The sequence below is a fragment of the Ischnura elegans genome, chromosome 7 (genome assembly GCF_921293095.1).
Source record: "Ischnura elegans chromosome 7, ioIscEleg1.1, whole genome shotgun sequence".
NCBI lineage: Eukaryota > Metazoa > Arthropoda > Insecta > Odonata > Coenagrionidae > Ischnura > Ischnura elegans.
The window spans coordinates 92258413-92272799 of record NC_060252.1 but is presented as its reverse complement, the minus strand read 5'-3'; positions in this window follow the sequence as shown (position 1 = coordinate 92272799).

Below are 14387 nucleotides of genomic sequence, written 5' to 3'. Positions count from 1 at the left end.
GCGAATTCTATGAGTTTATAAAGCTTATAGATAATCAATTTCACCTTCTGAAATTTTTTTAACAATAGCTCTCGACTGACATATTTTCTTGAAGGCTTAATTTGAACGTCCCCTAAGAATTATTTATTAAATGGAAAATGAATGCAAATATTAAATACCCCTCTCAAACCCCTCCATGGATTAATTACCTGCTCCTCACTTTCTTTTGCAACCGAGTTAATATTCTCTTATCAGTTAATAATTTCGAAAAATTAATGCCCCTTTCAATTTTTTCCAAAATTGTTTTAACAAGAAGAAATTTGAATGCAAAAAAAATTCAGTTGATTCAAAAGCAACTAAATTTACCCAAAAGTACATGTTTCAGTGATTGCGACATTATTTAATTTATAACTTATAAGATCTTCATGAAATATACAGAAATATCGAGGGGTGAATAAAAATTTAAAAATACTCAACTCACGTAATATTTCTCCTATTCCTCATTTTTAAATATTTTACATTTATAATCATACCGAAAAAGTCAAAAGTAACCAATAAAAAATGGTCATTATGGGTAAAAAAAAAACTTGAAAGAAGTAAGAGTTAATTGATCACTGCAAGTCCCAAAAAGACTTAGTAATATCTCCTTAACTGAAACCTGTCTATCAATGCTTCATCTCGAATCAAATATTAAAGATTTAAAGTAATACTGAAAAAGTAAGTAATGCTTCTAAAATATCTCATCTCAATCCTTTCTCATTTTCCCTTCTCCTCTTTGCCGTTACATCAATACGCAACGTCTCCTAATTTTTTCAAAAATATTTTAACAGTTCTTCCTCTTTACCTTCATTATTACATAAATCATGCGTACATAGCCTCCAAATTGCAAAAAGTAGTGCTAAAAATGAGTACACGACAGGCTATTTCATTACATTTTGTAAATAATTTTCTTCCCCATCAACACTCTTAATGGATATCTGTTGAACTATTAAAAGAATGAATAATCTGTAGAACAAAATTTTCAAAAATTAATATATCCCATCAAGCTTTCTTCAAGTTTTTTCAAATAATATTTTACTTATACTAAAATTTATCCTCCACTTTTAAAAAAATCACAAAAAAAGATTCATAACGTTCCCCCTTGAATTTTTCTTCGTTCCCTCCCACTCTCCTTGCATCGTTCCTCCTTCCAAAATCCTCTCCTCTCGTCCGGACTCGCGAATGGAACGAAAGGTACAAAAAAACGAACAAAAAGACTAAAAAGGGAAACAGAGAGGCGGCGGCGGCGTTGGACAGAGCTTAAAGGCTAGTTGGGGGGGAAAGAGGGGAGAATTGGGGGATTCCGCGGAATTTGCGCTCTCTTGCCTGCTGCCGTTTAAAAATGTACGCGGCGGCCCTTTCAGTTATTCAACGGAGTCGAGGGGGGGGAGGTGACGTAGTAGGAGCCGGGCCACCCAAAAAAAATCCTCTCTCTCCTCCTTCCCCTCATACTCTCCACCAAATTGGTCAGAAGCGACCGCGTTCAGGGACACTAAGGGGGGAAGGGATAGAAGTCTATACTAGCCCCCTATTTTTCCCCGCTGTGAAGTCACGGCCTTCCCTCGTCTGAGGTAAGGCTCCCCGATTTTTTCGTGTCTGAGGTCCCATCACCAAATGTGACAGGCCGTAGCATTCAAAATTTTCAATCCCTAAAGGAGGATTCTGATGAAATAAAGATGCAGAGACTTCCTCAGCTTAATTTCATACGAACGACCTTTCTTGCCCGCCAAGCCACCCTCTGGTACAAAATATAAGACACCTATTTATTTGAATTGGCTCCAAAAATAGTAAAGAAGACCTTTTACATTGAATTTATTATCAGTGGGTTACATAATAAAGAGCTACAAAGAAAGAACATAAACGTTCATCAAATAGACTCAGATGTCATATATTATAACTCTAGCGTTACCACCTCATCCGCCTTTTTTGTAATTCAGGGAGGGAGGGAACAAATAAGAGGGATTTAGAGAGGAAGTCTTCTGATGACAGTCGTAAATGATGAAATTGAAGATAATTATATCGACAAAACGAGTTTTTATGGAATTGTAAGAGGTAGACGGTAGATAAGGGATCTCTGAGTGAATGATAAACGGTGTTGAAGTAGATGGAAAAGAGATAAGTTCCTTGGTTTATGGAAAGGGACACGTAGGGAGAACGCTAGGAGAATGTCGTTAGACCTGAAGAAGACATTCATGATTCGGTGGAAAAATCTCAGGTCACTTAGTGCGCACCGTCGCTGTTATGGAAAAATCTCTAGCTGGGAGAGGAAATCATCGATAGTGAGATTACGTAAGGAGGGCCTACGATATTCCACAATGTTATTGAATAAATCAAGAGGCCTATTAAGAGCTTTGAGATCCGTGGGACAAGCTGAAGACGGAACATATGGCCCGTTTATACACATATGGTGTGAGCGGGGTAGCCTAAGAGTGGTTTGAGTTCTTGTTAGCACTTAAATGTCCCCTTCGAGCATTCACAAAATAATTCCTCCACTTGCAAAAATGCCCAGGACAAGAAACTGACCTTACTCTGATTTTTTCGCAATCCGCAAACCTATTTCTGGGCACGTTTCGGGTGAGTTGTACCTTCAGGCTTCTGATAAGAGACAGGTCAGGTCACTGACAGAGCTGACAAACTTTGGGAATATCGTTCAAATTAAGCTCACTTTTTCAACAACCACGGGAAAGTTAAAAAATTTGATCTTAGCATGAATTTATCTTAAGTTCGATTTAGGCACTTGGTATTTCAGCTCATTTTACCGGTATCCAAAAAAAGTCACTTAAGTCTAAATTTTTCTCTTACACACAAATTTCAAATCTTGTTCAGTCTGTTGTAATTATTTAACAATAAAAGCCATTAGGTCCCTATTTCATGTGAATTGCCACATAAAATCGTACAGTTTTGTTTTAAGCGTAATTATATGCTTAACGTAATAAAAAAACATCATAAAATCAACACCTTTACTTCATTCACTCATTCAGTTACTCTACAAGAAAGTTAATGAATACATGAGGCTTGATCTCACCATGTATTATGCCACAGGCGTGAAAATTTTAATGCCGTTAGGGTAGGGGACTCAATTCCTTTCCTTAGACCACCGCACACTTTAAGGATTTTTGATTCGGGGAGTCCAAAAGATTTACCCGGGAATCGAACTCAGGGCCCTTCGATCATCAGTTTAACGCCTAAAATTGATCTTTCCTTGTTAAGCGTATTGACGTTCATTCCGTGCACAATCTTATTCTCATCCTCCTATTTTTTCACTAAAGTAAAATTCTCCCCTCTAAACCTTGCTTCTTACTTCCCAATTAGTAATCACTCCATTCAAACCCTCTTTCTCCTTTGTATCAGATGATATATTCAATGACAATAATAGGTATTTAATTTTTCTCTTTTCAAATTTGAATGTTATTTCTATATTATCTATTAACAGCCGACTATTTCTCTAATTAAAAATATAAATATAAATTGCCTTCGTGACTTTATTTCAATAACAATATGCATAGATACAAATTATCACACCTCTTTGAGTTATTCAACAATCATCGCGGCCTTTCTCTCTTCCCACGCTCTCTTCCTACTTCTTCTTCGGTTGGGTATAAGATCTAATACTTTTCATGCGTGAATAAATCATGCACTCCTCGTTCACTTTCCGCGGCTAAAAAACAACCTTTATTTGTCACGGATTCCAGTGAACCCCCATGAGAGTTGGCTCCGTGCATGATGCACACGTAATACCTATCTAAATAATAGAGAAAGTATGTTCAATCAACCTAATGTTCATAAACTTTGGAGATTTCTTCCATATTCTATTTCAAAACGCATGGAATAAGCTATATTTCATTGGATGCATAAAATGTAGATGTCTTAATTGTGAGAGATAATTTTTAGAAGCTATTTCAGAAGTTGTTGTTTTGAATTTTATATCGGCTAAGTCATGAAAACATAAGTTATATTATTAAAAATTTTACTGCCTTATTATTTGTATGAATTTTGCACTCCAATTTTTCTGGATTTCCAGTTTTTCCTATTTTCAATTTTTCTTCCGTTAGCAAGAATGGGTTATATTCAAATGGGCATAAATATAAATGAACAAATATTGGTGCCCAGCATGCAGCGAAAATGTCCTGTTGAAGGCAGATTATTTTTGGAGCTGGGAGGCAGGATGCAAGGACTACATGAGCATAGGTAAGAGCAAATAATTTGGTGATACATCATATTTGGCGACACTATTAGCAATTAGGAAAGTGAACTAGAGGAAATTTCCACAATAACAGAAGGGAAAAATATTTCCTTCATGTTGCCAGAAATTTTGAAGTCATTATCTTATGCCATTATCCCTGGTAAGATGCCAACCAACTGATTAATAATAGTCTACTCACACTTAGTATTTGCTTTCTAGCATTATTGACGCATTCTTGAATTGAAAGGAAATTTGTTTTTACCAGAAACATCGAAATTCAAATAATTGAATGGTGATTTGATAATGTTAACATAATTGTAAATGAGACTTTGTGTTGCTGATTACTTAATTATATTAAATTAGTAATTGAAAATTAGTTAAACATAGGAATTGATGAAAACTTTTCAAGTCCTAGTTTTCCATGTTGATAGCTGGAGCAAATACCAGCATGCGAGATGTCGATGTCAAAGAATTTATATTTTTAATGCATTTATTATTCTCGCAACAACTCACCAACAATTGATACACATCTCGGTACTTATGACCCGCCAAAAAATATTCCTTTTCTGATCTGTGCGTAATTATTGTTGAATATTTTATCTATTCGGAGTGAGATGCTTTTATGTAAGCTTCAGATGCGTTTTCGTATTTGGGACCGACTCTGTAAACAGAATATCTGCGAGAAGGTGTAACTTTTGGCTGAAAGATGGCACCAGCAGTCGATATGAGCGGAGCCCGCGGGGCGCGCTGTATAAAGCCTTGCCTTTACTTAAAAGACGGGTTCGTGACCGTATTCTGCTTTTAAGGTCACCAAATAAGGGTTTTCCCGTTTTTCGCTTAAATTCTACTCTTTTAGTCGTCGTTTTTATTTCACACAATTTTAATAATATTGGACGTCGAGTCGGATAAAGAAAGCATCCTTATCGGTATTTTTTCCTCTTCCATGAAAAAAAACATTATATACGCACTTACATAAAGTATTTTTAGCATTTCGAGAACAAATTTTATTTTTAAGAGTCACAAAAAATAATGTATGATGTTATCCATTCCCTTACGTCATTCTAATTGCGTTATGGATTGTTTATAGCAAAATATTGGGGGCATTTACCTGCGCCTTTGTTACTGGCTTTCATGACATACACCGAGGTGAGAATTCTGCAGTTTAGGTAACTCCGAGGATGGCTTATTTAACAGGTCTTAATCAGAAAATGAACTTCGTTAAATGAACGCGTCCTAATGAGTAATCTGAAATATTTTCTTGGAAGCTTAATTCATCGCTTCTTAGATCGAGGCTAGAAAAGTTGTATCGTAGTGAGTCTAGCCATTGTCTATTGGAATTCATATTGGTCCTCGATAATCCCTTGGTATTGATCCCAGATTGATCCGTCGGCTACCTCTGCAAAAATCTTCATGATGTGATGTTTCCCAGGAAGAGAAACCTACTCCGTAATGTCGTCTCCGATGGGTTTATCAGGGAGAAATTATATCCAAAATTATGAAAACTTAAACAAAGGAGTGAGATTTAAGACCAATACATTCAGGCCATGTGCAAAAAGTGGATTTTTATTATGGTGGGTTGTCTTTTAGCAACGGATTTTTTTATTTCAAAGCGTAGAATAGTATAACATGCTCTTGAGTAAGTCCTACGAGGCCAATTTATTTTTTATCAAATCCTTAAAGAACTGCCTTGCAATTAATTTCATAAAATCATCTATTTAGTATATTTATGCTAGACTTGACACTGATTTCCGGGTGTGAATATAATTACCACCATTTCCGGTAATTATACCATACCATAAAATAGCATACCCTACCATTATTAGGGGTTCTCTATGAACTGATAACTCTCTCGCCCTCTCGTCATATTTAGCCACTTGTGGTAGGTAAAGCAATGTAGTTACACAACATCACTACTCATTTACGCTCGTTCGTCCATTTTTACCATAGGATTATTGAAGGGGTTCACTACGAACTTATAATTCTCTCGCCCTCTCGCCCGGTCGCATTTAGCCTTTTTACGACGAATTACTCGTTCAAAATTTAACATTGTCATCTTGATATTCCCGAGTTATACAGAACAAACCTTTGTTAAAATTTTCCAGCATTGCAATAGAAATAGTTTCACTTGAGGAAATTCTAGACAAGCAAATGTTTAGAATGGTTTACTACCTCCCTAACATGAAAATTTCAAGATGATGAAGTCATCACTGGTCAACACCCCTATGTCTGGTTTGACACGGCTTTAATAACAGTTCTTTAATGCCCTACGAATCTTTTTACACCGAAGTACTTTGTTCTCTTTCACATCCTACTTTACCTATTCCGTATGTCTTATTCGAGATCTTCAATTTTCGTTCTTGCCATCCATTTCGCCTTCAAAGATGGCCCTCAAAAGGCCACTATGACTCAAGATATGCCCGATGTTGGCATTCTGTCTTATTCTTAAGGTTTTAACGAGGCTTATGTTTTCTCCTACTATTTTTAGGATTTCCTTATTTCTTTTCGGTGGTTCCATTTGATCCTCACTATTCTTCTACAGGAAATCATTTTGAAAGCCTCCAACCTCAATACGTATAATAGCATCAGCTTTAAATGAGTTACCAATCGCTAAACAAGTCGAGGTTGAACGGAAATCATAATTTTTCTTATCAGGTAATAAATGGCACCTAATAACCTAATATCGGGAGGAAATAAGAGTGATGCTGATATCATTTGAAATAATTCGTGACTATTCATACCCTAGTGGTCTATTATTTCCCTAAATCTGCGCAAAACTAAAGCCGCGTGTATCCGAGGGAGCTTCGACAGCGAGGGGAGAGATTAATATTGACATAGGCACCTAATAGTACTGCGGATGATTGCCAACTGAAGTGTTATGACGCATCGTCGTCTGGGGATTTGAAATTGATTTCGATGCCTGTTGGCGTACGTTCTGCGCAATGATCAATCACGTGAGTATGAAAGGAAGACCAAATGTGTTCCAATCTGAGGGCACATGTTCTAACCAAAACTCATGTTCGAAAACGGGTGCTGAAAGAATATTTCTGCTCATATCTGCAGTTTTTTCGTTTCCATGTCCACGAAAGTCTAGCGGCGTATTTTCATTCAATACATTTTTCATATTTGCCGAGGGTGTCGTTCTTCCTGTCGCTTAAGTATATGAGTTTTCTCTTGTATTTTCAGAGGCTCTTAGTTTCCTGGTAAACGCGGAATACGTGCAATACGTCCCTTTGGATGATGAGTTTTTCTGTCGTAAATGGTCCCAAAAAATTTAAGCTCCATTTTTTTATGAGTTACCATTTATCTAGCCCTCCCCGGAAATACAATTTTTTGATCCATGTTATTATTCATTGGCGAATTTAATGGTGTGGTGAATAAGTACTGAATTTTTTATGGAAATTCATTTCAACTTGCCCCACTGATATTTTTAATTTTTTTTAATACTTTTTTTTCAATACAAAATGAGGTGAAAATATATTTCTATAAAAGTTTTGGAGAAAAATGCGTTCGCTAAATAAATTCTAAATCAAAGTTCAAAGTCACTTTGCGTTAAAATATGCATAACTACTTAGATTTCAAGGAGAATTGAGAATTTCATTGGACTGGCTGACAATGGAAAGTCTTAACTTTCATTAGTGACGGCAAATGTAGTGTAACTGCCGACGGCTTAGTCAAAGGTATGATTTAGAGAATATCAATGATCAGGTAAGCTGAATAATATAAAAATTTTAATGCTATAAAAATTAATATAACGGACTTCGAGTTAAGCTAATGGTTTTGTTTATGATCGCGAGATACATCTATGTGCTCATGCACAAATTTCATCATCCATGATAAAATTCAATAGCTATTTATGCGTCCATACTAAAACGACAAAATAAAACCATAATTGTAACATATTGTAGCAAAGATAAAACACAGAATAATGGCTGTATACAGAAAATATTGCGACCAGAAGACTTACAATGCACAAAAAATTACGAAGTGAATGCTTCCATTTTCCCCGTAGAAGCCAATGAAACCTCCGCAATCACACGGAGATTAAACTTGGATCGAGAAATTTCTACTCCGCAGAGCACGACCGTTTGACGAGATGCTGTCGAAGAAATAGAAGGATGGAACCCAAGTGCATTTCCTTCATAGAATAAGGGTCCGCCCAATATCAAGCTGATGATGGCAGGAAAATGAAGTGCCACCCTCCAGGAAGTATGGTCAAAACACACCTCGGTGAAGGATTTACTTCCTGAAGAAGAGTACCTTCGCGTATTGGATATAAATTATTATTATAATGCGTAACTAAAGGTGCATAACAACCGTCAACAAGACATTACGTCCCAGTTAATCACTTTTTTGTGATTAATTATTTTTATTTCCACCCAGTTAGAAATAACTATAACAAGTAGTAATTTCTAGATTAATGCAAACTATTGATGATTCATCCATGAAATATTCAGGATATATTTCTGGATAAATCAGCAATTAATTCAAACATTTTGGCGGGTAATAATTGTTCCATGTAACCCCATTTAATTTTATTGTAACGTAGATAAAAATGCAAACAGTTGGTGATAAAATTGAATTTTTTAATTAATCTCTTCCGTACGATTCATATAGAAAATATACAAGTGTTTTTGCGAGAAATAATTATTGAGATGTTTTTTACCTTTAATTGGCAACATACATACAAAAATCTAATTCCTGGCAATTCAGCCATCAAATTTCTTATGTACACATCCGTGTTGTAATTTACAAATGAAGAACAAAAAAAGCAAAGCCAATTTTTGTAATTATCTCCACTTTTTTAAATAAAATTTAATTTTCTGCAAGAATTATGAATCAGTGTTGTTAATCATATAGTTTTTAATGTACACATCCGTTTTTCTTAAAATATGTTCATTTTTATGCCCTCGCTAATTTTTCCCCCGCAAAAATTGAAACATTTCTATGCCGGTTACCGTTAATAACAAGAGTATCCCACTTGAAAGCAACTTGATTTTTTATTTAATTTAAAAATTAAATAATCATCAGTTCAAATTTATATAAAAACAAAACTGTGATAGTTGACAATTTAAAATTTTTTCCATAATTTCCCCATTAGGCTTTCACTTTTTCGCCTTAAGATTATACCTTATGCTCAACCCATATCGACGGTCTCTATTGTATAGTGGTACAGCATTATTAATGGATCAATAATAATGCAAGACAATGTCCATTATTAAAAGTATTAAATTCCTTACTATGGGGTGTAGCAGTGTTGTTCAATCACATAATTTTGGCGTCGTCCTAGTTTGTTGTTAAGGCTGGTAAGGTAATTATAAGGAAACGGCGCAAGATATTCTAGAAACAAATTAATCATTAATCTCCCTTAAATGACTCTGGAGGTTTTACAATCTTATTTCATTATATATATTTTTAAAGTCAAATTAAGAATTTGAAGTGGCAGAAAAAATATAGTTGAAAAGACGGGCAGAATACTATTTGAAAGTTAGGACTTAAAAGTGTTTAAATTAAAACAAGTACTATAGTTAATATTACTACATTCTTATGGATAAAATAAAGTCTAGTGATTTCCCTTTTAAACTCTCTGGCGGGTACTTGCTAGTCATCGTGTGTCAGCAGCCATCTGGGTATTGGCGACGAGTCGGAAATCTTGACGGGCAACATTACAGCTGAAAAACGTCGGTATTACCCATACAATTGCTATCAAAGCTATCAGTCAATATATACAATTCAGTTTACAATTCAACTGCACAAGGGTTGACTTTTCTTTCAAGAGTTATAATAAGAATTTTATTAAGCGATATAGGTAATTGGAACCGCTGTGAATCGGCGAGAATAACGGCACGTCGCCGCCAAAATTACACAAGAACGCCAACGCCATCAAAATCTGCTGCTTCGGTCATACTGTTTTTTCTGTATCTTCTAAATAGCCTTGACCGCAATTGGAAAGAGGATAATGATCGTTTATAATAATCCTGCGAGGAAACAATTTTCTCGTTGGAGCGTTCAGGGACTCATCTCGGCTGGGCGTACGTAATATATTTTTCCTCCTGCCTTCACCCCAAGCACTCCTGCGTGCCTCATCACGGCCTCGCGCACACGCCGACTAATCCTACAGACCGAAGCGCCTGCGCTAATGCCTCAGCCACGGAGTCAGCCGCGTCGGCTAATGAGGCTTTCTTCCCTCCGCGAAAGCGTCTTCCCTTCGCCCACTGCCGCCACCGACAACTTTACGAGGGAATTCCGCCGAAAAGGCCAGGTACCCATTTCCCGCCACCGCATTAAGGGCAACCGCCAGACGTCCTTCCGACTTGAGGCCATTGCTCCACGTTGTTCGACACTTCCGATCGGAGCGAGAAAAATAACCTCTATTATTAGGAAATAGTTGCCTTAAAATTCAATAAAGTTTTGAATAAAATAGTATTTTTTCAATTCTTAGAAATAATTATGGTATAAAAGGATTAGGTCTAATTCCCAACTAAAAAATGATATTCAACGTGGGTAGGGAGTTAATCCGGGGTGATACGAAAATAAATTATTAGTATAAATAATATAAATGGGCATATTAAGTAATGATTGGTCTTTGAATAGTTGCGATATTTCCTATAAAAATGTAGCAGCTGGAAATAAGTCATTTCTTTTTCAGTAGAACCGACTATTCCCAATATAAACAGTCTTAAAACCGAAAAAGATTTTTAGAATGAAAAAAAAATTATGCCCAAACATATAATTACAAAAGAATATATAGTTTTCAATTTTAAATAAAATTTAGCTTAAATGGCGACTAAAATTTTGAAAACAAAATTTCGCTGAAAGATAAAGGACCTTAAAATGAGATTTTAATCAGTTAGGTCATTTGGTTTTTTTAGAGCTTTATTTGGTCGTCTAAGAAATATTCATGGTAAAATATTCGTGTCTCTTGCTTCCTCCAATAAATTATACGTTGTTAACTATCGCAAGGTAGAATTTTTCTTTCAAAAATGGGAACTTTAATTCTTTCCTAAAATATTCTGTTCAAATCCCAGGATTATAGTATGCTTTTTAATGCTTGGATCAAAACAGATTTGGTCAATTATTAGAACATTATATACAGAGTAGCCATGGGCTATGATTGGCTCTGTTAAGAAATATCTGCCTTTGTGTCAGCGGCTTTATTTTTATGTGTCAGGTAGTTTAAATACTTGCGTACGGTACAGTTAACAGCGCATTTTCCTCCTGAGCTCTACATCTATATACTACTCCGCAAGCCACTTCAATAGCTGTGTGGCTTTTTAGAGCTTTATTAGGACGCCGGACGTTAACAATGGAAAAGGAAATGCTCAAAGGTCCTCCAGACATTAATTAAAGTTCTTTATAGTTTGGGGAACAACGAAATCCCAAACCTATTTGTTCGGCAAAATAATAATATTTTTCGTTTTATAAACTGTGCTGATAAATTGACCTAAACTATTATAATTTAGCTTTTGAAATGCCTTATTGATTTATTTATTTTTTTTCAACTTCCCCGTAAACAGCACATAAGGCCACAACGGAGGATTAAAAATGCTCAACTAAAACATCCATGCCCTGGACACGGGCCACCTACCCAGGTGGGATTCGAACCCACGACCTACGGTTTGGCAGGAAAGGACTTTAACCCACCGAGGCCAAACTTATGATTTTGGGACTGATAAATGTCTATCACTAACGTGAGAGACGTTTATCTTAACCACTAGACAGTCTAAATCTATACTGACTATATTTCTAAATCAAGTAATTCCACTCTAACGTATTCTTATTTATTTTGTGGTAAATGCACGTGATATTGGAATGGCATGTGGGGCTGCTTTGAAGAAGGGTTGGAGTTTGGTATTACGGTGAAGGGGAGAGGTATAAGAGGTGCAAGCGGGACGGAAACCAGTTTGCCGGTTGAATGCGCAGCACCCTTTACCCTGCGTCGTATACTCGGCCACACAAGGGAAGATGGGTCCTTAAAGTAAATTCATTTGGGCTTTGACCCAACTGTATTCTTGATAACCATGTGTATCATTTGATTCATCGGGTATAACTTTAATGAAATATAATATCATGAAACAGTTGAAATGATTAAAGTAACCCATGTTGCCGGCCTCGCTGGCAGCTGGGGAAAAGTCCTCGCCTGCGAAAGAAGAGGGTGCGGGTTTGAGTCCCACCTTGGTAGTTTGCCCCTATCCAGGGGACAGCAGCCGATACAGAATGGGGGCCGCGAGGGCGCGCGCCCCTCCCTTGCGGGTCCGACCGTATTGCCAAACATTGCAGAACCACAATTGTGACTTTTTTATATTACAAGATGGCATTGTCTTTTATATATCAATTTAATGAAAATTTTCTTTTACTCTGCCTATGGTTTGATTATTTTTATCACGATAAAAGTAAAGGCAACTCGATATATCTTTTGCTCTCCCCCCCCCCCTTTAGTGTTTTCTGTATCCGTTACTGCCAGGGATGGTTGTTAGTGCATGTGTAATTGTTGAATTCGTTGAACACCTCATCTAAAATGGCCGATATGTGCTGTACTCGGTGGTATGGGAATAAATAAAAATAAATAAAATAATGTTTGCAGGCATAGAAGAACGAACTGAACATTTTTACTGACCAGATGATACAGTCATAATTTGGATCGATATTATAATTTATATATTTTTTCTAGTATTTTTTTTCAATCCTTTGTAATGTAACAGGTAGAGATAAGTTAGGTTCAAACTTGAGGCAAACGTGTTTTAATTAATGATAGATATTCAAGCCTAGAAGAACAGATCTTGTTTTACCATAGGTTGCTGGTTTTCTAAATACGAAACTTTAGACTTCTTCCGTCAAATTTTGAGTAGATGTAACAGGACCAACAAAGTTGTACCTATCTCTTTATTTAAACTTGATGTTGCAAGTAAACCATAATTATTTGACAATCAAACAGTAAAAATAGTGATTAAAAAAGGATGATGAGGTAAAAGGAAGTCTCAATCCCCCTTCTTCTCCTACGCATACGTAACAAGGAAATGAATTATCTTCTGTTAAATATTCGGACTTAGCGTAAACTTTCAAATGATTCTGCAAAGTTGTGCTCCTTGGCTAGTCCGCGATAATTTTCTCGAATACTATATTCTTTGGATGCCTTTTTTCAAATCATTATTTGTCTAACCGATATGAAACCATAATATTATAGGTATGTTCCCATAAAATGGCTTTCATAAGGAACATGAACTTACATAATTGGTATAGATACTCCTAGATCTTAGGACGGTATTATGATATTAAAAATGATGTCCTGGGAAGATATCTGGACAACTGTGTTTTGACCACATTTCAATATCCATCAGATTTTTAGCAGATGTCTCGAAGTTATCCACAGAAATTTTCGAGATATATGGCATGAGAACATTGAAAATATTTTGGCTAGATTGACATCATTTTGTGTCATGTTGATAATCAGGATTGCTTCCTTTGTTTCCCAGCCAATTGTTGACAGTGGCGGAACCAGAGGTGGGAGATTCTCCTTAATTGAATAGAATTAGAGACTATTGCCGATAATATAGCACCTAGAAATCGGAGCTCGTCTGGATTACACGCTAAGTCTCTCACAAGTTGAGGACCAGATTTGAAAGAAATCAACTCAACAAATCAACAATAAATCAACTAAATACCAAATGATGCCACCAAGATGGTTATATTTTCTTATTCGTGAAAATTTAGCGCTCACACTACACATGCTAGATTAATGGATCCACCCAAAAGTATGATTCAGGGTCCACCTTTTGTTCTTTCATGACTTGAGCACATTGAAATCATCTTCCATGAGAATTCGAACCTATAAATTTATAAAGGCAACGCGGAAAATAGCATAAAATATACTTTCTTTTGCTCATTCTGGACTGCACGAATAACTGCGAAGATGGGTTTTTGTAATGGCTATAGCTTGGGCTTCTCACCTTTCTGGTCCGGGTTCTATAATTGGCGGTGGTTGATATTTATCAGGGAATGGCCTATCCCTGCTTTGATTGTTTTGCGGAGAACACTCAAGGACAGCACTCCGTTCGCCGGATGGGACGTTAAGTGTGTGGTCCTCTGAACGGTTTTCGTTAAGAACTGGATAACGCCTACGCCAGATCTCTTTCGGAATGGAAAAGAGAATGCATAAAAAATAACTACGCGGCGGCCATGTGCAAGACCG